Here is a 21,676-nt window from a genome sequence, read left to right as displayed (position 1 = left end):
TTTATTTTATTTTATTTTATTTTATTTTATTTTATTTTATTTTATTTATTAATTTAGAGAGTGTGTGTGAGTGGGGGAGAAGAGAGAGAGGAAGAGAGAGAATCCCAAACAGGCTCCATGCTGTCAGCACAGAGCCCGATGTGGGGCTTGATCTGATGAACTGTGAGATCATGACCTGAGCCAAAATCAAGAGTCAGACACTTACCTGACTGAGCCCCCCAGGCACCCTCTAATGCTTTCTTCCTTATTTGACCCCCCTGGTACCTCACCAGAGAAGCTGACCCCCTTCAGAAGTGATCAGATTCAATAGACGCAAAGATAATGGCCTTATCACTTTTTCTGTAGCCACACCAAAGCATTGCTTCTTAAGTTAGAAAGGACCTCGAAGTCACTGGTACTTACATGTGAAGCCGAGGTTCTGATGTAACATCCTTGCCAAACTGTTGTCCAACCTCCACCTGCTTCCAGAGTGACAGGGCTGTCACTATCTATTGGACAACTCTATCTTTAGATGTATCTGGCTTTTAGAACCTATACCCTTAGATAAAGTCAAAATCTGACTTCTTGGGGACCTCCACTCATTGACCTCATTCCACCTCTTAGGGCCATTCAGACACACCTTGCTCATGATAGACCTTCAATATTTTAACCCACTCGATGAGTCTTCTCTTCTTTGTATTTCTTACATGACGCTGATTAGAAGCTCTACACCATCCCTCTCATTTTGCTCTTTTTTGTTTCTTACAATTCACTTTTTGGTGGAGGAAAAAATGCGTATTTTGCATTTTCTCTGAGATACTTGTGAACTTCCCCTCTGTGGGTTAGCATTGCATAGAAAACTTCAGCACAGGCATGGTTTTATCTCCTCCTCACTCCCCCATTGTTACATCTGGTCACATGGTCATGCATGGATGGCAGCCAGAGCAATGGGCACTTGGGACCAGGCACATCAAATGGGCTACAGCAGGTTCTACAGGGCTACAGATGTGACATCTACTGGGCATGGAACCAAACTGTGGCAGCCATCAGGAAGTCAGTCCAGTGGAGAGGGGCTCAAGGAAGATCTCCCCATAGGTGTAGAGATGGACATCTGGGAACAGTGATGCCGTAAAAGCCAGGCAGAGAGTCAATACTAGGGGAGTTGTACAGTAAGTGGCCAAGCTTCAGGCTCAGATCTCTAGTCTTAAGGAGGCTGTTGTTCTGGGAAGGCCATCAGCACAGGGGCACAGAGAACTGGGCCCCAGATCTGGGTCTGGGCTCGGGGCTTGGTTTTGGCCAGTTTGAGTGCCAGCTGTGACTGACTGGTCCAAGGGCACTGTGCGGAACAAGATTCTGGTTCTCTTCTGCTTGGGTAGCCTCCTCTCTGCCCTTTTTGTCCAGACAGGCTGGGTTTCTCACGGTTCCTTCCACATACTCTGCACATTCTCCACTCTTCCTTGGGATTTTCCCTTGCTCACTTTCTCTCACTCCCCATCCCAACAATCTGGAACAGGAAGATCTCCTCACACTTCGCAGCTTCACAGTCAGCCTTTACTTCTTGACTTAGCTGCCTGGATGCCCCCACACCCGATTCATCTAGATTCTAAGATTCTAAGACAGCTTCTGGGAGAGTTTCACGACTACATTACCAATGTTGCTCCAGGCATAGGAGGGAAGAGTAATGGCATGAATGCTGAGGACTTCCAAACTAGCGCCAAGGTCAGCTGCTAGACATGGGCCTGGGATCAGAATGGTACTCCAAGCTGTTGTAGCAGAGCTGCTACAGATCCTCCTGCCAAAGGACAGGACCCACGGAGCAGACTGCAACGTCGCCAAGCCTGTGTGGGTGTGGGGGAGACAGAGAGTGGGAGAGCAGGCGGGCCGGGGCAGCCACAGCCTTCAGGCCCCCAGCATGAGGCTCTGGCCCCGCAAGCCCTCCGAACTGTCCTGATAATCAACCTTCCTCAGTTTAGGTAGTGGAGGTATGCACTCAGGAAGCACTCTGCAGAAGCAATTTCTATAGTGAACAAAAAGAGAATTCCATATGTTTCGGGTCAAAAAAAAAATGGGGGTGAAGTGGAGAAGGGAGATGAAAAGAGGGTGGAAATAGTAACAGAGAGATTGACTTCTAGAATAGTAACTGGCAAAATATTTGAGACTTCTTTATGTATATTTAAAAGTCTCATATCACGACTTGGAAGGTAATCCTGCCTGTGAAGCCTATAACAGAAACTGGTCAGGTTTTCTCTGAATGACTTTATTGTAAGAAATCCACATTCTTAATGAGGCACAGGAAAGTCAGAGGAGGCCACCAGGATGGACCACGGCAAAGGAGGGCCGGTGTATCCTGAGATGTTCGGGGCCTGTTGAGACATTTGAGTAGGATTTTATGCAAATCTAATCAGCCCCCAAATCAAATCATAATTATTTAACCCATTATCACTGGTCCAGAGTAATGGCAGGCACATTACTCTTACCGGCCCTCACGCTGTCAAGACAAGGAAGAAAAGACGAGTGTTTACTTTTATTATAATACATCCTGGTATGAACCCCACCGTCGCTAAGTGCGCGCAGCACCTTTAACTAAAGAAACTAATTGCAAGCCACTTTCAATATCTCTTGTTTTTTAATTTAATGCCCTCAGAGAGATATAATTGGGCTGGAGGGAAGAATCTTCACTGAAGTCATGAATTTGCTATATAAATACAAACAAGAAAGAAAGCTAATACAGTAAGGGAATATGGGATTAATTTTGAAATTGTCTGATTAGTGGATTGCTGCCCATCAATAATTGCCTTATATTTTCCCAAGGCCCTCTCTTTATTAGAGTCTGGCATTGCATCTGCCCACAGCCTGTCAATCAGCCCATGCAGCTGGGAGGGTCTGCAGAGAGACCACAATTGGAAGCCTGCTGGGGCGCCTTGTTAGACAAAGCAATATATCCCAGACGTGAAAACGCTGCCATCTCAACCCGGCTGCTAACGTCTTTACTCTCAATCCTCCCGTGTTGGCGCGGGGCCTCGCTGTGACTAGGCCTGATTTTTAAAAAGGAAAAGAAAAAGTCGCAATCGCCTCTTTGCATGTGTTTTCAAGGCCTGGGCTCTGCTCGAGTTTGAGGGCACGCGCGCACACACACGCGCACACACACACACACACACCGCCCCGCCCCCACCCCGCAGTGGCTGAGTTGCTCAGTAATGTCGTTAAGAAAAGCTATGCAACAGCTGGAATTTCTGAAGCGGCGTCATGGGAGGCAACTAAACACGCTTCATACATTTAAAAATTAAGAAAGATAATCAGAGGGGTTACGAGCAAGTGTGCAGATGGTGGGTTTCTAACTTAATTAATGCTTAAAATCTGGGACGTTCCTCCAGCTCCCAGAACTTTTGCTGTCTATCCTCTCCAGGCCTGATGCTCTCAAACCTTCAAGACTCTTGATCAGACAAAGACGAGGAGGGTCTGTTGACTGAACTCGCCATAAACATCTTTGCAAACCACACATACACACAAAGTTGCAGCCCTGCTAATGATATGTTTATGTCATGTCCATTTCCAGAAATATTTATGTCTCTCTATCTTGCCAGCAATCAGTCAAAATATACAAAAATGGATTTGCATGTAAAGATGCTTCGTTTGGAAGACAAAATATGATGATAATAGAACAAAGATGGCTCCGAGCATGCTCCTTTTTGTTTTCTTATCATCTACTGCTTTCCTTTTCTGTTTGGTAAACTGAGCATTTGTTTTAAATTGGGGCTTTGTTCTTGTGAGGTAGGAACTAAGATGATCCGGAGCCAAGGCATCCTGTAGCACCAGGCGCTTTATCAGCTACTGAAGTACAACCTGCTCTACGTGCCGGATCCCGGCCTTGCCCCACAGCCAAGACTAACCTTGGTGCCATCTGCTATTGGGCACATTGGGCATCTGTGTGTCTGCCTGTTGGCAGGATCGGCAGCCCTCTAGGCACCGGGGCTGAGGTCTCAGGATAGAGCTTGACTCTACCATGCCCTGCGTGGCAGGAATACCGATCCTGGTCCACTGAGCGGCACACGTCCATGCCGACTGCAGAAGCCTTACAAACCCATTCATTCCCCCTCCCTCTGCTTTCCACTGTGGGGCCTGGCCCCAAGGTTTGTCACACCTCCCTCCCTCCCTGTTGTGTGTCTTCCACCCTGGAAGACTTATAGGAGCAGGGAGCACTTGGTGCCGGTGCGTGGACTGCCAAAATCACCCCAGCTGGGGGCCTCAGTGCCCTGGGGCACATAGTAGCAGGCCAGGAGGCCACTCAGTGAATGCATGTCTCCTTCTGTCAGGTGGGAATGCAGAGACTTAGGGCAGAAAGTTGTGAGAATTGAGAGATGTGAGTAGAAATACTTTTCGAGCTATAGCCCAGAGCATTTTGCCAAGTAGGGGGATATTTTGCCGTTAACAATATGGAACCTTGTAACAACTGTTCATAATAGTGGTATCGAGGCAGCTGCCTTGGTTGTTTGCTTTGCTTTGGACGGGCCACCAGTTTCGGCCACCGGACAATGATAAGCCCCAGTGGGCTTGTGCCTTTCACATTTGTTGAGAATCTCCTATATGCTAATAAGCAACGTGTCACAGCAGATCCTCACAAGAATATATACTCCAAAGATATTCCTCACGTTAGGTTTGTGGTTCCAACTGCCTGGCTTGAGTTTAAGCTCCTGGAGAGCAACAACCACATCTTACTCGGTATTTTGCAAATGTTCATAGTTACTGGTCAAACTAGTTGAGTGAGTGACTTAGGGATAACCAGTTGTTGCAGAGATGCATAGGGGGAGGTGAACCATAAAGAAAACAAGCTCTCGAAAACCAAAAGTTAGTGCTCCAGTCAGAATAGCAACATCCCTTGCCCATATTCTCCAAACACATAGCATGACAGAGAAAATTAAGAAGCCACAACATATTCATATCCTCTTGCTAAAACAACAAAATCAGCCTCTAGTTCAGACACAAAATGGAAAGATGATATTACAAGTGGGGCTGAAGCCATCAGTCTGCCGGCTCTGGGTCTAGGGTAGGCTCCCTGCTTAGGAAGGAGGCCAAAACAGATGCTTGGGGATCTAGAGCTCCTGCTGAAAGGAAGGAGGAGGCCACCAGGGCCTGGGCCAGGACTAGATCCATGAGATTCCCAAGGGCACTGTGGGACAGGGGCCTTAGCCACCAACAGGTAAGACTAGTTCTGGTCTGGGAGGCCTAGGAAACTAGGTGGAGATGCCCACAAAACTGCTAGACCAGGAAAGGTTCGATCAGTGGTTACTCTTCCTCCTCTTCCAAATTTATAAACGTTGGAGTGCCTGGTGGTTCCCTCCTTGGACCTCTTCTTTTTTCAGCTACACTCATTCCCTGAGGAAAGGCCCCAATATTATCAATATTATCAAAGTCCTGATGATACTTGTATTTAAAGCGCCAAACTCAGCCTCTTCCTGAGCCAGATACTTAGATGTCTAATGGGTATCCTGCAGTTCACATGTCCAAACACCCCTCTTGATTCCTGTCCCACACCAGTTCTGCCCCCACTTCTCTCAGGAAATATCGTGACCGTTCACCCAACTGCTCAGGCCCAAAACCCAGACATCAGTTTTGAGTTTTCCCTCACACCACATGCAATCCCTCAGCAAGTTCTGTTGGCTCTGTCTTCAGAACATTCCCTGAACTCGATTTGACCACTAAAACAGTGCGCAAACCTGCCAACAATCGCCCGGGGTCGCTGCAGCCCGGGAGCTGGTCTTCTTGCTTCTATCTTGTTGCCTACCATGTGTTTCCACACAACAGCCAGAGTGATGTTTTAAAATCACAAATCAGGGGCACCTGGGTGGCTGAGTCCGTTAAGCATCAGACTCTTGGTTTCAGCTCAGGTCACGATCTTCACAGTTTGTGAGATGAAGCCCTGCGTCGGGCTCTGTGCTGACAGGGCGGAGCCTGCTTGGGATTCTCTCTCTCCTTCTCTCTCTGCCCCTCCTGCACTCACTCTCTCAGTCTCTCTCTCTCAAAATAAAAAATAAATAAAACAAAAATCAGACCATGTGCTCTCACCACTCAAAACCCTCTCCTGGCCTTCCCTTATGCCTAAAAGACCCCAGATGCCTACAGTGGCTGCAACACCCTACCTGATGAGGCCTGATTTCCCACCAAGCCCTCCTGAAGCTCCAGTCACATGGGCCTCTTATTGTTCCTTGAACCCGTCACCCTGTTTCCTGCCTCGCCACCTCCTTGGCATTCTCCTGTATCTTTGCATGCTGCCCTGCCTCAGGTCACTCTAGCTTCCACCCAAGGTCACCTTCCAAACAACAACTACCCTCAGGATCCCACATCCTTGTCACTCCTTTCCTCCTTTCTTACTTCATGAGTCTTCACATTCACCATCTGAGATTATAAGTATTATTTGGTTGCTGATATCTCCCTAAGGTCCAGGTGAGCAGGAATTTTGTCTCTCTTGTTTACTGTTACATTCCCAGTAACTGAATTGTGCCTAGCACATTAAAGGTATTTAATGCATATTTGTTGAGTGAGTAAATCAGTGAGTGGATAAATATGTAAGCTGTAAGCTAATGTGACATTATTATCCTCATTATCATACACAGTAACTCTCATGAATTAAAAAAAAAAAAAAAAAAAAGCAGGTTTCTTTGTGGGGAGGAAAATGGTCGCCCAAAGAAAGAAAAACACTAGGCTTGATGATAGGGTAGCACAGACGTAAAGAGAACGTCTAGCTCCCTTAATAAAGTAAAACCCAGACTATATAGGCCTAGAAAAGGATGCTGGGGGAGGCATGGCTGGACCTCTGTCCTGAGAGCTTTGGAACCATTGCTGCATTCACCCCAGCTCTCACATCTTGAAATAGAGCTCAGCCCAGACTGGACTATTTAAACGAGATGTCACCAAAGGTCCATGGAAACCAAAGGAAAGGCTTGATGTATGGTGAGGGGATACCAGGAGTTGTGAGGGCTGCAGAAAAGAGGAAGAAAGATTTCCAGATCACGTCATTTCATGGAGGACCAGTCTCACATATGCTGCAGTATGGGCCATTGCAGAAAAGACAATGTAAGGTTTGGGGGGTAGAAGGAGGACTTAAGCAGTGATGGGAATTCACTCGTTCACTCTAGTCCCTCTCCGCTCATGCACAATGGGAAGTATAATCCCAATTTTTATAAGCAAACACTATGCTTGGAGACAGGGCGTGAAACCAGGTCTACATGACCAGAAACCCGGTGCTCTTTGGGATACACTGGGTCTCCATTCCACCCATTGATCCAAGGTCCCCTTCTCTAGCTGGAGCCTAAAGGACATCACGAGTCCACTTACATTCTAAGGTCTTTGGAAAGTCTACAAACATGTGTGCTAGCTTGTTTTAAAACAAATGGTATCACCCTGATTCCCCAGTGATTCTCACACCAAAATGGGGGCAAGGGGGGGCGCGCAGGGGAAGGAAAGCTCTGAAGCAAAGCTACTCTCTAACTAACGATAAGGCCAAAGCCTTGCTAGAAACATGACTGATGATGTGATAAGAGGGTGCCCATACCACACTGAATGCAAAACAGGAATTCCAAGGTAACTGATTGCGTATAAAGGACTAGGTAACTGAGTGCATATTAAGAACACAGTTTCAACTTACTCACTTGGAACAGAACAATCTGTAGCATAAAAGGAGAGTAAAATTTGGCAGCGCTTATTGTGAGCCTGTGAGGCAGCATGAGTGGAGAGAATTCCTAAAAGAGATCCTAACTTAATCAATCACTTGAAGCAGGAGGCAAAAAGCTGCCTTCGGAAATAGATCAAAAGAGTTGTATTGGCCCTGGTGTGCACACACCATATCAATCTCTGGCCCTAGTGTGCGAGGCTCCAGGCATCGCCTCAGAAGCGTGCCCAGAGCAGCCAGGACTGGCCTGAAACACAATCCCAGAGCAAGGCTGATGGGGCAGGGGCCATGTGGAGCAGAAGGCAGGACCAAATGGAAATTCCCTTGGATTTATTTTCCTACTGATTTCATTCCTGTGGAACATACTCGAAATCCATCCTCAAACTGACAAATTAGTGGGGCCCCATCTAAGAGATGGGGAAAGAAAGGCCAGGGCTGGCTTATGCCAGGGACAGAGGACCCACCTCTCTGGCCTGTACCTGCAGGAGCCGGACGCTAGTAATCCAGACCTGTCACCTGGTCTCCGTGTTCCCTGGGCCCAGCAACCAGCCTTTGCTCGTCCAACGCTCTGCTCTGATAAGCAGATAGATGATCTTTTTTATTTACACAAAAGGGACGCTTTGTTGTTCATCTTGCTTGTTTCACTTTATACTATGTGTTGCAGATATTTCCATATCAACTTTGTTCCAATTAAAGAATTAAGCCCTAATACTTGGAAGCCACAATGAATGTCATGAACTAACTTCTCTCCTGAGCCTCCAGAAAGGTAGTAGTTGTGTACAATCCTTAGGAGAATTGAGAAAATCCAGTCACTCAAATCACTTTCTGTTTTCTGGGGTTTGGATGAGGATCCTGGCTAAGAGAGGCTGATAGAGTGTTACACTGGATGGTGAACTATAATTTAACCAGTCCCGTACTGGTGGACATTTAGGTTGTCCCCTGCTCTTTTTCCTATTACAAGGCTGCAATGAATATTCTTGTAACATAACATGGTGAGCTTTTGGAATAGATTTGTAGGATAAATTTCTAGCACTGGAAATGCTCTGCAGTTAGTTTTTAAGCTCCCTCAGACCAGACAAATGTATTAAGACCTTTATTGTTCCTTTGCCTGGCACAGTCACAAAAGTTGTATAGATAGTAAAGGACTCAATAAATGTATTGTTGAGGGATGCCTGGGTGGCTCAGTCAGTTGAGCGTCCAACTTTGGCTCAGGTCATGATCTCACGGTTTGTGAGTTCAAGCCCCACATCGGGCCATCAGGCTCTGTGCTGACAGCTCAGAGCCTGGAGCCTGCTTCAGATTCTGTGTCTCCCTCTCTCTCTGCCCCTCCCCAACTCATGTGCGCACACGCTCTCTCTCTCTCTGTCAAAAATAAATATTAAAAACATTAAAAAAATATTTGTTGAAATGAATTAATGAAAAAATACAATCCATACCATGAAATTATAGAGCCGCAGGCTGGACAATAACAACAAAATTGTTGAAAATAAAGTGGCAAGTAAAATGGTACCGACCTGGTGAAACTGCTGCAGGAATTCCAAATGGAAGGTGTAGATTCTTTGATTTTTACCCTTTTTCCTACATCTGAATTTTATATAGCATTGCCAATTAACATCTTGTTCTAAGAGGCCAGCTATGGATTGGTCAGCTTTGCTTTCTTACTCCTAGAGATAACAAACAGGAGGAAGAAAAAGATCAAAAGACCCCGGTCAGAACTTGCTCCTTTCACTGTGATTTTTGGGAGATATCTAGAACATCCTTTCCTAGGTAGGTCTGCTTTTGGAACACAATTTTCTAGTAATCTGACTGGCTCGACGTGTTTGTCAAAAATGAAAGAAGATTGATTTAATTTGGAGTTCCATATTGTCCTGAGATAATTGGGATCAGAGTTACTTAAGGACATATCCCACTGTAACCAGAGGTTTCTAAATTCACACAGCACCACAGATAGGAGGATTCCAGCCTTCTCTGTGGGATGTGGGCCAACTGCTTGTGACTTTGAAGCTAGCTGGTATTTCATTGACATGATGTCACTGTGATCTTATTAGCATCTCAGCACAACACATAAGGTTTTATTATCGTCACTTAACAGGTTGAGTAAGTACTTGACATTCCATAATTCCTAAAAGGCAGAGATGGACTTGAATCTTTTAGTCTACTTTCTTCTTATTGTTCCCAGATTTATCAGGTCCACACTTGCACCTGTCCTTCCTGGACCCCGGGAAAGGCCCTAACATTATGTTTGTATGGTCAGGTATTTGTGTAACATTTGCAAAAATAAGGTACTGAACTGTAGTTGAAAATCACTGTCTCTTTTCATTCAGACTTTCCTCTCTGACTCGTTCACCTAAGGTGAACTTTCAAGTGGGGGGCATTTTTAGGAACCAGTCAGATACGTTTATATGCTTCATAATCACTTTCATGTTAAGTTATTGCTGGCTGTCCTTGTGCAAAACCAAAGCAAAGCAAACCAAATGAACAAAAACCATAATTTTACTAAAATAATATATACACGTGGTAATAAATCATAGAGGAGGCTTAGAGGAAAGTTAGATAATATTACAGGACTTATAATAAAAAGAAGTCTTCTCCACCCACCTGGGATAACTACTTTCAATTATTTTGGGCAATCTCTTTTGACATTTATCTCTGTATTTTTAAATGATATCCTAATGCTTCAATTTTTTACATAAAAAAAACCTGCAGGCATGTAAACCTTCCTTATATAAATTATTTTAAAATAATTTTGTTTTAGAATAGAAAAATTTGGTTTATATATTATAAATATTAAATATCATATTAAAGAGTAGAATTCAATATTTTATAATACTCTATATTTATCCACATTATCTACTGATTTCTTGTATTATTAGATAAAGCTATAGCTCTCTTAAACCTATCTACTCCTTCTCTCCCATTTTATTTTATAGTTATATTTTAATTTTTGGTTAAATCAACAAAGTGTACATGTTATATTGGGATAATATTTGCATATTAAGTTAATGTTTTTATTTTTCCCCTTAAATAATTATTCCCAACAGAAAAGCAGGCATATGTGCACCAAAAAAGTATAAGAATATTCATAGCAAAGTTATTCATAAAAGTCTCCTCCTATACCCTATCAAATAAACGTCCATTCACAGAAAAGTGGATAAATTGTAATATACTCATATAATTGAGTGCCCTACATTTATGATAGCGAATGGACTACTGTTACATGCAACATGATTGAATACAAAAAATATAAATTTTTGTATTTGTATATGTATGTTTTACTTTCATAAAAAATTATCCTAAGATATCATTTAAAAAGGATATTTATACCTCTATTAGTAAATGATATCTTGTTACCTCCCAACTTTAAAAGGTTTTGTTATGCTTACACTAACACTCATGTCTTTTTTCCTTCTCCTCTCAACTTTGTTACTTCATTCCTTTTTCATAATAGATATTTACATTAGTTTTAATTTTAGTTTTACAGTTAAGTAGACTCAATGTTTACCACCAGATTATTTTACTACAGCTTTCCTAGTTTTCTCTTAGGTAACTACAGTGCATGCTCTTATTCACAAAAAACAAAACAAACAAACAAACAAAAAAAAACCCAACCTAATATTTATTTTTAATTTTTTTTTTTTTACATTTTATTTATTTTTGATAGAGAGAGACAGAGCACAAGTCGGGGAGGGGCAGAGAGAGAGGGAGACACAGAATCTGAAGCAGGCTCCAGGCTCTGAGCTGTCCGCACAGAGCCCGACACAGGGCTTGAACTCACAAACCGCGAGATCATGACCTGAGCCGAAGTCGGACGCTTAACTGACTAAGCCACCCAGGCGCCCCTAGTATTTATTTTTGTTTGGTCATGTGTCTCCTTACTGTTACTAGCCAACCACTTGTTGTTCAATTATTCTTTCCACCATGTGTGGAATTAGAGTTATATTATTATATATACTTTTATATGTATTTATATTTATACGTTTGTATTCTTACTGTATTTTAACAGACATGTTACAGATTTTAATGTAAATAATATACATAGCAAGAATTATTATTTTTGAAAAATATTTATTTATTGTGAGAGTGAGCATGTGTGTGCATGACTGGCAGAGGGGCAGAGAGAGGTAGAGAGAGAATCCCAAGCAGGTCCCATGCACACTGCTGAGCCCAACACCGGGCTGAATCCCATGACCCTGAGATCATCACCTGAGCAGATATCAAGAGTTGGGTGCTCAACCGAGCCAACCAGACGCCCCCACACAGCAACATTAATAAACTTTTTGTAAGTCTCCCACTTACTGACCGTCTAATACTTTCCTTTTGCTAGGACTTTCCACAAACCAGTTTAAATTGCATTATCAAAAATAGAACATCTATCAAGAAAATGAAAATACAAGTCACAAATGCAGAGAAAATATTTGCAAAAGGTATTTTGCAATAGATACCTGAAAAAAGGACTATTATCCAAAATAAACAAAGAACACTTAAGACTCAACAATAGGGAAACAAACTACCTGATTAACAAAGGGGTCAAAGACCTTAGTGGACACCTCACCTCACTAGATGGCAAATAAGCATTTGCTCCAAATTATATTCCATTAGGGAAATGTAAATTAGAACAACGAGATACTACTGTGCACTTACTAGAACGGCCAGAATCCAGAACACTGACAACACAAAATGCTGGTCAGGATGTGGAGCAAAAGGAACTCTCATTTATTGCTGGTGGAAATGTAAAATGGTACAGCACTTTGGAAGGCAGTTTGGCAGTTTCTTACTAGACTAAGCATGCTCTTACTATGCAATATAGCAATCCTGCTTAGTATTTACCTAAAGGAGTTGAAAATATGTCCACACAAAAACCTGCACATGAATGTTTGCAGATTTTTTTTCTTGTAATTGACAAAACTTAGAAGCAAGTAAAATGTCTTTCAGTATGAATGGATAAACTGGAACATGCAGACAATGGAGTACTATTCAGCACTAAAGTGAAACAAAGAATTAAGCCATGAAAAGAATGCATATTACTAAGTAAAAGAAGCAAACATGAAAAGGTTGCACTCAATGATTCCAACTCCATCACATTCTGGAAAAGGCAAATAATGGAGAGTAAAAAGATCAGTGGTTTCCATGGATTAGAGGAGAGGGAGGGATGAATTGGTAGGACACAGGGTTTTTAGGGCAGTAAAACTACTCTGTATACTATGTTGGTAGAAATATATCATCACACATTTGTTCAAGCCCATAGAACGTGCAACAGCAAGAGTAATACCTAGTGTAAACGATAGACTTTGTGTCATAGTAGGTTCATCAATTTTAACATATGTACCACTCTCGTGAGGGATGTTAATAATGGGGGAGGCTATGTATGGATGATGGCATGAAGTATATGGGAAATCTCTGTACCTTCTGCTCCATTGTGCTGTGACCTAAAACTGCTCTAAAAAAAAATAAACTCTATTAAAAACAATTGAACACCTTTCTCTGTAGAGGTGTAGGATAAAATGTTCCCAAAACATAAACTAGAACATAATATCCTGAGCTTTACAAAACCAACTTTATTTAATTAGGGATAATTCCTCCCTCTCAGACTTGATGTGCTTTTTTAATAATATCAAACATTTAATTACAAACATGCTCCTTTTCAATCACTAATAAATTACCAACTTATCTCTATATAACAACTGTTGAGTATCCGACTCTTTCCAACTCTGTCTTGCTTTTTAAAGACATTTCAGGGGGGGCGCCTGGGTGGCGCAGTCGAAGCGTCCGACTTCAGCCAGGTCACGATCTCGCGGTCTGTGAGTTCGAGCCCCGCATCAGGTTCTGGGCTGATGGCTCGGAGCCTGGAGCCTGTTTCCGATTCTGTGTCTCCCTCTCTCTCTGCCCCTCCCCCGTTCATGCTCTGTCTCTCTCTGTCCCAAAAATAAATAAAAAACGTTGAAAAAAAATTAAAAAAAAAAATAAAGACATTTCAGGATGTCTTACAAAACAGAAATTCAGCATGATTATACTTTCTTCACAAAGGCTGTACAAGTTTCATATTTGTGTTGTTGTTTTTTAAATCTCACTTTAACTTAAGCTAAAAAATGAGATTTCTCTAAGAATAACAAGAATAAATAATAGTAATATGATAAGACTTGGAAAGGCTCTTTTGTCAAAACTATCAGAAATTGAAAAACTGAATGACTTTAAAGACTAGAAACAAAATTTTTTACAAGTTGGGTGGTTTCTAATTCCTGGGTTTTGACAAAGATGAGGGAGGATCTACTCAAATTACTAGTGATATACCATTATGAACAATTTTTGCTGATTCCTACATTATTTTGGCATATTACTTGAAAAGATTTCCAAGCCTTGAGTGATGTTTAGTAAAACTCCTTTTCTATCAGCTATTTATGTCAATAAGGGTTCTTTCTCAGTGCTTATATCTATAAAATGTAAAAGGAGGAAGAGAATTGATGCTAAGCCTGTCTCTTTCTGAAAATAAATCATACTTGAACATTTACCTGTGCTTACATGAACTGAGAAATGTCTCATTCAATATCATGAAATGATAATTTTCTAATACACTTTTACTTTTTAATCATTATTTGTCAAAATTCATAACATTTGTTTTGTTTAACTGTATACCGTTAATAACTGCAATAACTCCCATCAGAGGAAACAATTAATATTTATGAGACTTATGGACATAAGAAATTAAAACAAATTAAATTTTAATTCATACATTTTTTGTTGCAGAGAAATATGATAGGAATAACACAAAAAATGCTTAAGCATAATGATACTCCACTGGGATAAAATTATGTGAAAGAAGTGAAAGGCAAATAGAAGCTCAAGGGAAAAAGGAATGATGTACAATATTTCTTGTACTTCTAACAAGAGCTTATTCACATATTTTGGTGCCTATCAAAGTCTTACGATATTTAGACCTGAATGGATAATTTAAAACAGTAAGGTGAACTAAGTTTAATGTGGCTCTTGGGATGTAGTTTGCCAGACCCTGGTCTAGATCTAAGAAAGTGATGGAGAAAATGTTAATGATACAGATGAAACTTAAAAATATGTCACATCTACAGCCAGTACATTGTGAACAGAAAAAAAGAAGGAGGAGGAGGAAGAGGAGAAGAAGAAAAACCCCTACTCTTCCAGTATTCCAAAACTATGATCCAATTCCACAAAGAAGTCACACAATGGTTGGATGTGGGAGGTTCCAACACATCTTCATTGTTTCACTTGCATCCAACTTGTTAATATCAACATTCTTGTTGGAATTACACTTGGGGAGCCAGGTGTTATGCCTTTATCAGCGGCACCCGTTGGTGAACTCTAAGTGTGTGATTCCTTGTTCAGTCCATCTTCTTTTTGTTTCTCAAAACCAAATCTGGTCTTGGGGAAGCATCTGCCACCGGCCTGTGCATTTGACTCCTGCTACTGTTCACGAAGGATCAGGTGTCACACTTCAGGATGTGTCCCTCAACGTGGGGAAACACACCTTGGTAGGCTGTTCTGAAATGTGCCTGCAAATGCATCCTCTCTGCTTCTTCGCGCAGGCTCTACTGCTTGAGGCTCCATGGTTTTGTTTCTGTTGTTTCATCCGGACTGAATAATCTTTGCCTTTTAATCCAAGCACTTACATTTAAAGTAAATATTGATGCATTAGGGTTTGTATATATCATCTTACCTGTGTTTTTGTTTGTCCCATCTGTTCTATGCTGTTTTCACTCTCCTTTCTTGCGCATAAAAAAAAAAAAATCAACCAAATGTTTTTTTTAATCATTTTGTTTCTCTTCTGATTAGCTTGTTAATTATACATTATTTGACTGTTCTTTTCGTGGTTAGCCTAGAGATTACAATACAACATGTATCTTGATTTGCTAGACTCTAACATAAATTTGTATTTCCACCAATGCAAGGACTATAGAACACTTTAAGTTTTTTAATTCTCTTCTTGCCTTTTGTGCTATTATTGTCATGAATTACATATAGTTCTACATATTTAATTTTTTTATTTTAAGTAAACTCTGCACCACACGTGGGGCTCAAACTCATAACCCCAAGATCAAGAGTTGCATGCTCCACTGACTGAACCAGCCAGGCTTCCCTGTACATATTTTAAACACCTCAAGATAGTAAGTTTTATATCATTAATGTTCATTATATTGATCCCTCTATTTTATGGTTTCAGTAAAAGGGTAATGCTATCCTCATAGAATGAGTTGGGAAGTATTTCTCTCTTCAGTATTCTCGAAGTGTTTGTGTGGAATTAGTATTATTTTTTTTTTATTAAATGTTTGGTTAAATTCACCAGTGAAGCCATGTAGGTCTGAAGTTTTCTTTGTAGGAAGGTTTTAAACTAGAAATTCAATCTTATTTAAGTTGTTGAATTGATTTGAATAAAGTTGTTCTTTTATTATTTTTCTTATCAATAGGTTCTGTAGTTATGTTACCTCTCATTCCTGATCATGGTAACTGGTGTTTTCTTTTTCTTCTCTTTTTAAATCAGGCTGGGTAGAGGTTTACCTTTTTTTTTTCTTCCCTGAAAGAATCAGTTCTGGTTTCATTCACTTTCTCTATTGTTTTTCTGTTTCCCATTTCATTAGTTTTGGTTTCTGTGTATTCTTTTTCTTCCTTCTACTTTCTTTGGATTTGATTTGCTCCTTTTTTTAGTTTAATTTGGATGTTAAGATCACTGACAGGACTTGAGGGGCAAGAATTCCAGGAAGAAGAGGGGTACACTCTGTACAACTTTTCCTTTCAGTGAGTTTGCTCACTGTAAATGTATCAGGTGCAAGAGCTGAAGCACAAAGCAAAGAGCAGCCCTTGAGAACCCAGGCAGCCAATCAAGTCTTTGGGCAAATCCTTCAGGCCGGTGAGAGAATTAGAGACCAGTGCCTACTAATGGGGAGAGGTCCTGGCATAGATCTCTGACTTGCAATTAGCCTCTGGAAGAAAAAATACCACAGGTGTATGGCTAAGATGGAAGTAGAAGAGTATGCTCTACTCAAGTCCAACTTCAAATCAGCTCAGCCCAGATTGGTTTAAAGTCATCTGTCCCTACTCTAATTGCCTGCCAAGTGGAGGGTAAATCTTCTCTGGAAGAAGAAAATATTTGCCGGAGCCTCAAATTGTATCTACAAATTTCATATATAAAATCGGGCATTCAATCAAAGGATTACCATGCACACCATGAGATAAAACCAACTGACCAAAACCAAGGAGTACGACAGACTTTAGAACAGGCTCACACATGATATGGATATTGGAGTTATCAGGCATGACTTTAACTATGATTAATATGTTCTAGAAAATATAGGACAAAAGGGAGACTTTCACCAGAGAACTAGAATCAATGATAATGAAAAGAGAGAATCAAATGTAAATTCTCAAATGGATACACATAAATTGCTGAAGTTAAAACGTTCAACAGGAATTAAAAAATGAATAGACAAGAAGAGGATTAGTTAACTAAAAGACACATCATCATTAAAAGAGATCCTGAGTGGAGAGAGGAAAGAAGGATGGTTTCATGGGTGTATGCAAATGTTAAAATTTATCAAATTGCACATTAATAATGCAATTTATTGAATGCCAGTTATTTCTTAATGGAGGTATCTCACCTATAATGGAGTAAAAATTAAAGTGGCATCAGATTTATTTTCAGTAAAATCATTTTCTAGACTAGGGCAATACTTGGGGCACCTGTTCTGATAGCATGGAGCCTGCTTGAGATTCTCCCTCTCTCTGCCTCTCCCCCTGCTTGCCTGCACACGCACCTTCTCTTTCTCTCTCAAAATAAACAAATAAACTTCAAAAAAAAAAAAAAGATTTAGAATAGAGCAATACTTTAAAAGTCCTCAGAAGAAAGAATTACCTTTGTTCTAGAAATCTATGCTCAGCTAAACTTGCAATCAAGTAATTAAATAGATCAATGGCTATTTTCAGACATGTAAGTCTCAAGGTATTTGTATCCCATGCATATTTTCTAAGAAACAAAACAACCTAAGAATGTATTCAAGTTAAACAAAAAAAAATATGAGAAAGACTGAAGCCTCAAGAAAATGATGTGTACCTATGAGTGTGATAAAAAAAAAAAAAAATCCCAGGTGACCAATAAGCAGCAAGCTTTGAAAGGACCAAGCCCCAGCTGGACCCCAGCAAGCTACCTTCAAAGAAGAAAGTAGATTTTTATCAAGAAGTTAGTATAGTGAAAAAGATGTACTTTTTAATGTTATGGTAAATGTAATACTGTGTATGTTAGAAATAATGCATATATTGATAAGGAAAAAAGGCAATTAAAAGCCTAGAAAGGGCACTCTACAGAAAATGTGAAGCAATTAAAATATAGCATACTTTTCTCCAAGTATAAGAAAGATAATTCACTTGACATGATACTTGGAACATTCTCCCTCAAGAGTTAGTGGCATATGGGAATGCAAGCTGGTGCAGCCACTCTGGAAAAGAGTGTGGGGGTTCCTCAAAAAGTTAAAAATAGAACTACCCTACAGCCCAGCAATTGTACTACTAGGCATTTATCCAAGGGATACAGGTGTGCTGTTTTGAAGGGACACATGCACCCCCATGTTTATAGCAGCACTATGAACAATAGCCAAAGTATGGAAAGAGCCCAAATGTCCATTGATGGATGAATGGATAAAGAAAATGTGGTATATATGTACAATGGAGTATTACTCGGCAATCAAAAAGAATGAAATCTTGCCATTTGCAACTACGTGGATGGAACTGGAGGGTATTTTGCTAAGTGAAATTAGTCAGAGAAAGACAAAAATCATGACTTCACTCATATGAGGACTTTAAGAGACAAAACAGATGAACATAAGGGAAGGGAAACAAAAATAATATAAAAACAGGGAGGGGACAAAACAGAAGAGACTCTTAAATACGGAGAACAAACAGAGGGTTGCTGGAGGGGTTGTGGGAGGGGGGATGTGCTAAATAGGTAAGAGGCACTAAGGAATCTACTCCTGAAATCATTGTTGCACTATATACTAACTAATTTGGATGTAAATTTAAAAAAATAAAATAAAATAAAGAGTGGCATAGAATTATGTTTCCTTTTCTGAGGGTCCATTAATACTATTTTACTCCGTAGTTCACAACATTTAGAGTCCTAAAAATTCAACCGACTGCTATTTTTTCTAGGTTTTAGAATACACTTACAAACAAACCAACGAACCAAAACAAAACAAAAAACAAAAACAAAACACCCAGACACTTCACTGCAGTTACAAAGAATACAAATGCCTTAAATCTCAGAGCTGTGAAAATACTGGGATGCTAGCAGATGTGGCAGGGCAACATAGAAAATAGAAAAAAGAAACGAAAAATTGAGGAAAAAGGGGTCAGAATTGTAGATATCTTTATTTTCTTACTTTACAAAGCAGTGAATCAAAATATATATAGTCTAAATTGGACAGGAAATATATTAAAGTTGAAAAAATAACCAGTAGAAGAAATAAATTAATAATAAAACTATCAGCCTCATGTTTTAAGATGGAAGAATAAAGAAATCTCTGACTCTGTTATGGACTGAATGTTTGTGTCCCCCACTCGATTCATATGTTCACGCCCATTCCTCCGGTGCAATGGAATTAGCAGATAGGGTCTTTGGGAGGAAATTGGGGTGAGTGGAAGCCCTATAAATGCAGTAACTGCCCCCGTAAGAGTTAGAGGTTGCTTCCTCTCTCTGCAGTCTACCATGCAAGAACCTAGTGAGAAGTCAGCTGTCTGCAGACTCGAAGAAGGCTCTCACGGGAACCCAACCACGACCTCAGACTTCTAGCCTCCAGAACTGTGTGAATAAATTTCTGATATTTATAAGTCACCTAGTTTATGGCATATTGTTATAGCAGCTGGAGCTAAGACAGAACCTGTTTTTCTAAAACCAATCAGAAATAACAAGGATACAAATGAAATAAAAAGTCTGTCTAGGAGGAATGGGGCAACACTTATAACCTGAACCTTATTATTTATAAAGAAAGGCTGCCAAGTACAGTGAAAATTAGGTCAAAGAAAGGGTGCCAAGAGACGACACCCATGGCGGCAGATCTCAAGCAGAGTCAACAAGGCACAGTGCTCCAAGTTAGTAGCATACCCTGAGGAGCAGAAGCAATAGTTGCTTGTCTAAAGGAAGGCTGAGGTTTGCAAACTGGTTCTAGAATTCTCCATGACTCCCTTTGAAACCACACAGACATGACATTTTTGCAGGAAAAATTTCTGAAAGTAGGGAAACTAAGGTGAATGGATGGCATTGCAACTACCAATTCTACTCAATTAATATTTTGTAAAGGCTCTCCCCCAGTTCACCTCTCTGCACTGCACACCTGCTGAGTTCTGTGGCTCGAGTTATGCAGATTTTTGTGTTACGGGGGCCGCCCCCCATCAACTTTGTAGCTATTCAAAACGGTTGGTGCTGATCTGGCTGCATTTCAGGGATGAGACAAGCTCAGGTTCTCCATGCTGCTTGCCATCTTGAATTCTCCTATAAAGGCTCAACCCACACTCACAATACATTCCACTAGACCTTACATATGTAGGGCTTTATTGTAAGTTAGGACTTGCTGGCCCAGAGGTTGTTCAAAGCCTCTGACACCTCTCTCACATTTTCTTTCCCCATATAGGTGGTTCCGAAAGGACTCTGCATTCAACAATGAGAGTGACATAAAAGGAACTATGTATGGTTTCACAACCATATGAATATGTTAAAAAATATCAAATTGTACACTTTAAATCAGTAGATTATATTATATGTGAATTATATTTCAATAAAGTTTTTTTTAAAAAGGGACTAGGAGACAAAACCATTGCAGGAAAGAAGACAAAAGAAATAAGAAAACAAATTCAACATATGTCAGAAAATGTATCGTGGAATAGCTGAAAATTGTGACTAAGTAACTTCTTATGGATTCAAAGAACTTAGTAAAGTTCTTTGAAAAACTTCAAGTGAAAAAGTGGCCTCCATGAATCAAGAGTTCAAAGCACAGATAAAGGACTGAAGGGAGAAATGATAAGACAACATCGGAAAAGATAAAATTGACCTGAATGAGCCCAGGAAAGATGTAGAAAAGTAATGACACACAGAAATGGAAACTGCAGAAAGAATGAGATATTGTTGAGAACAAGCTAAAGAAATGGAAGACAGGCTTAAGGAAACTGAGTCACATTTTAAAAAGTCAAGTAACATTTTACGAACATGAATAACATTTTTTAAAACTCAAAAAGAAAAAAAAGAATTTTATAGAACTATAGGAAAAACTCATATACATAAAGGTTAATGCTCAACTACGCATTCAGAAGACAGCAGAACAATCAGCACATGAAACACATTCACAGTATAATTCAAGAAGATTTTCTGAAATAAAAAATTTGACTCTATATATTTAAACAGGTGCACCATCTTCCAGGAAGAACAAAGATTAATCAGCACTAGAACATGCCCTAATAAAGTTACTGGACTTCAAAGATACGATCATTCAGAGAGAAAACCAAATGACCTCAAGGGGAAGAGACAGAAATCAGGCTGCTTCATACCTCCTTATTTATTTTCAATGTTTACTTATTTTTGAGACAGAGAGGCAGAGAATCCCAACCAGGGTCTGCTCAGCACAGAGCCTACTGCCAGGCTCGAACTTACGAACCATGAGACCATGACCTGAGCTGAAATCAAGTCGTATGCCTAACCCACTGAGTCACCCAGGCACCCTGAGACATCAGGCTTCCTTAAAGCAGCATTCAACATTGTAGAAATTCACTGTCTTCAAATTCTAAGGGATACTATGACCCAAGAATTTTATTTCCAGCCAAAGTATAGTTGAAGCATAAAGGCAACATGCAGATGACTTAAAACACACAACTACTTACAGAACACAAATCCTAGGGATCTTTCTTGAAAAAAACTACTAAAAACAGCCTCTGTCAATTGAAAGGCAAATGGAGAATGAAAATGATTACGTGTCCAATTCAGTAAGTTAGAAAAAGAACAACAGCAATCTTAAGAACAAAAGCAAGGAG

At 40.4% G+C, this 21,676-nt stretch overlaps 1 protein-coding gene across 1 annotated transcript in view; it reads right to left on the bottom strand.

The window, feature by feature from the left end:
- Positions 1-14,344: 14,344 nt before the first annotated feature.
- Positions 14,345-21,676, bottom strand: part of SRBD1 (S1 RNA binding domain 1) — a 221,423-nt gene continuing 214,091 nt past the window's right edge. The window contains exon 23 of the mRNA XM_040453849.1: positions 14,345-15,378. The gene's annotated coding sequence lies outside the window, so the exon portion shown is untranslated. The remainder of the gene's footprint in view (positions 15,379-21,676) is intronic.

The sequence above is a fragment of the Herpailurus yagouaroundi genome, unplaced genomic scaffold, assembly GCF_014898765.1.
Source record: "Herpailurus yagouaroundi ecotype Mexico unplaced genomic scaffold, PumYag 210, whole genome shotgun sequence".
Lineage (NCBI taxonomy): Eukaryota > Metazoa > Chordata > Mammalia > Carnivora > Felidae > Herpailurus > Herpailurus yagouaroundi.
Note: the sequence above shows the minus strand (reverse complement) of the source record. Positions and strands in the feature narration are given on the sequence as shown.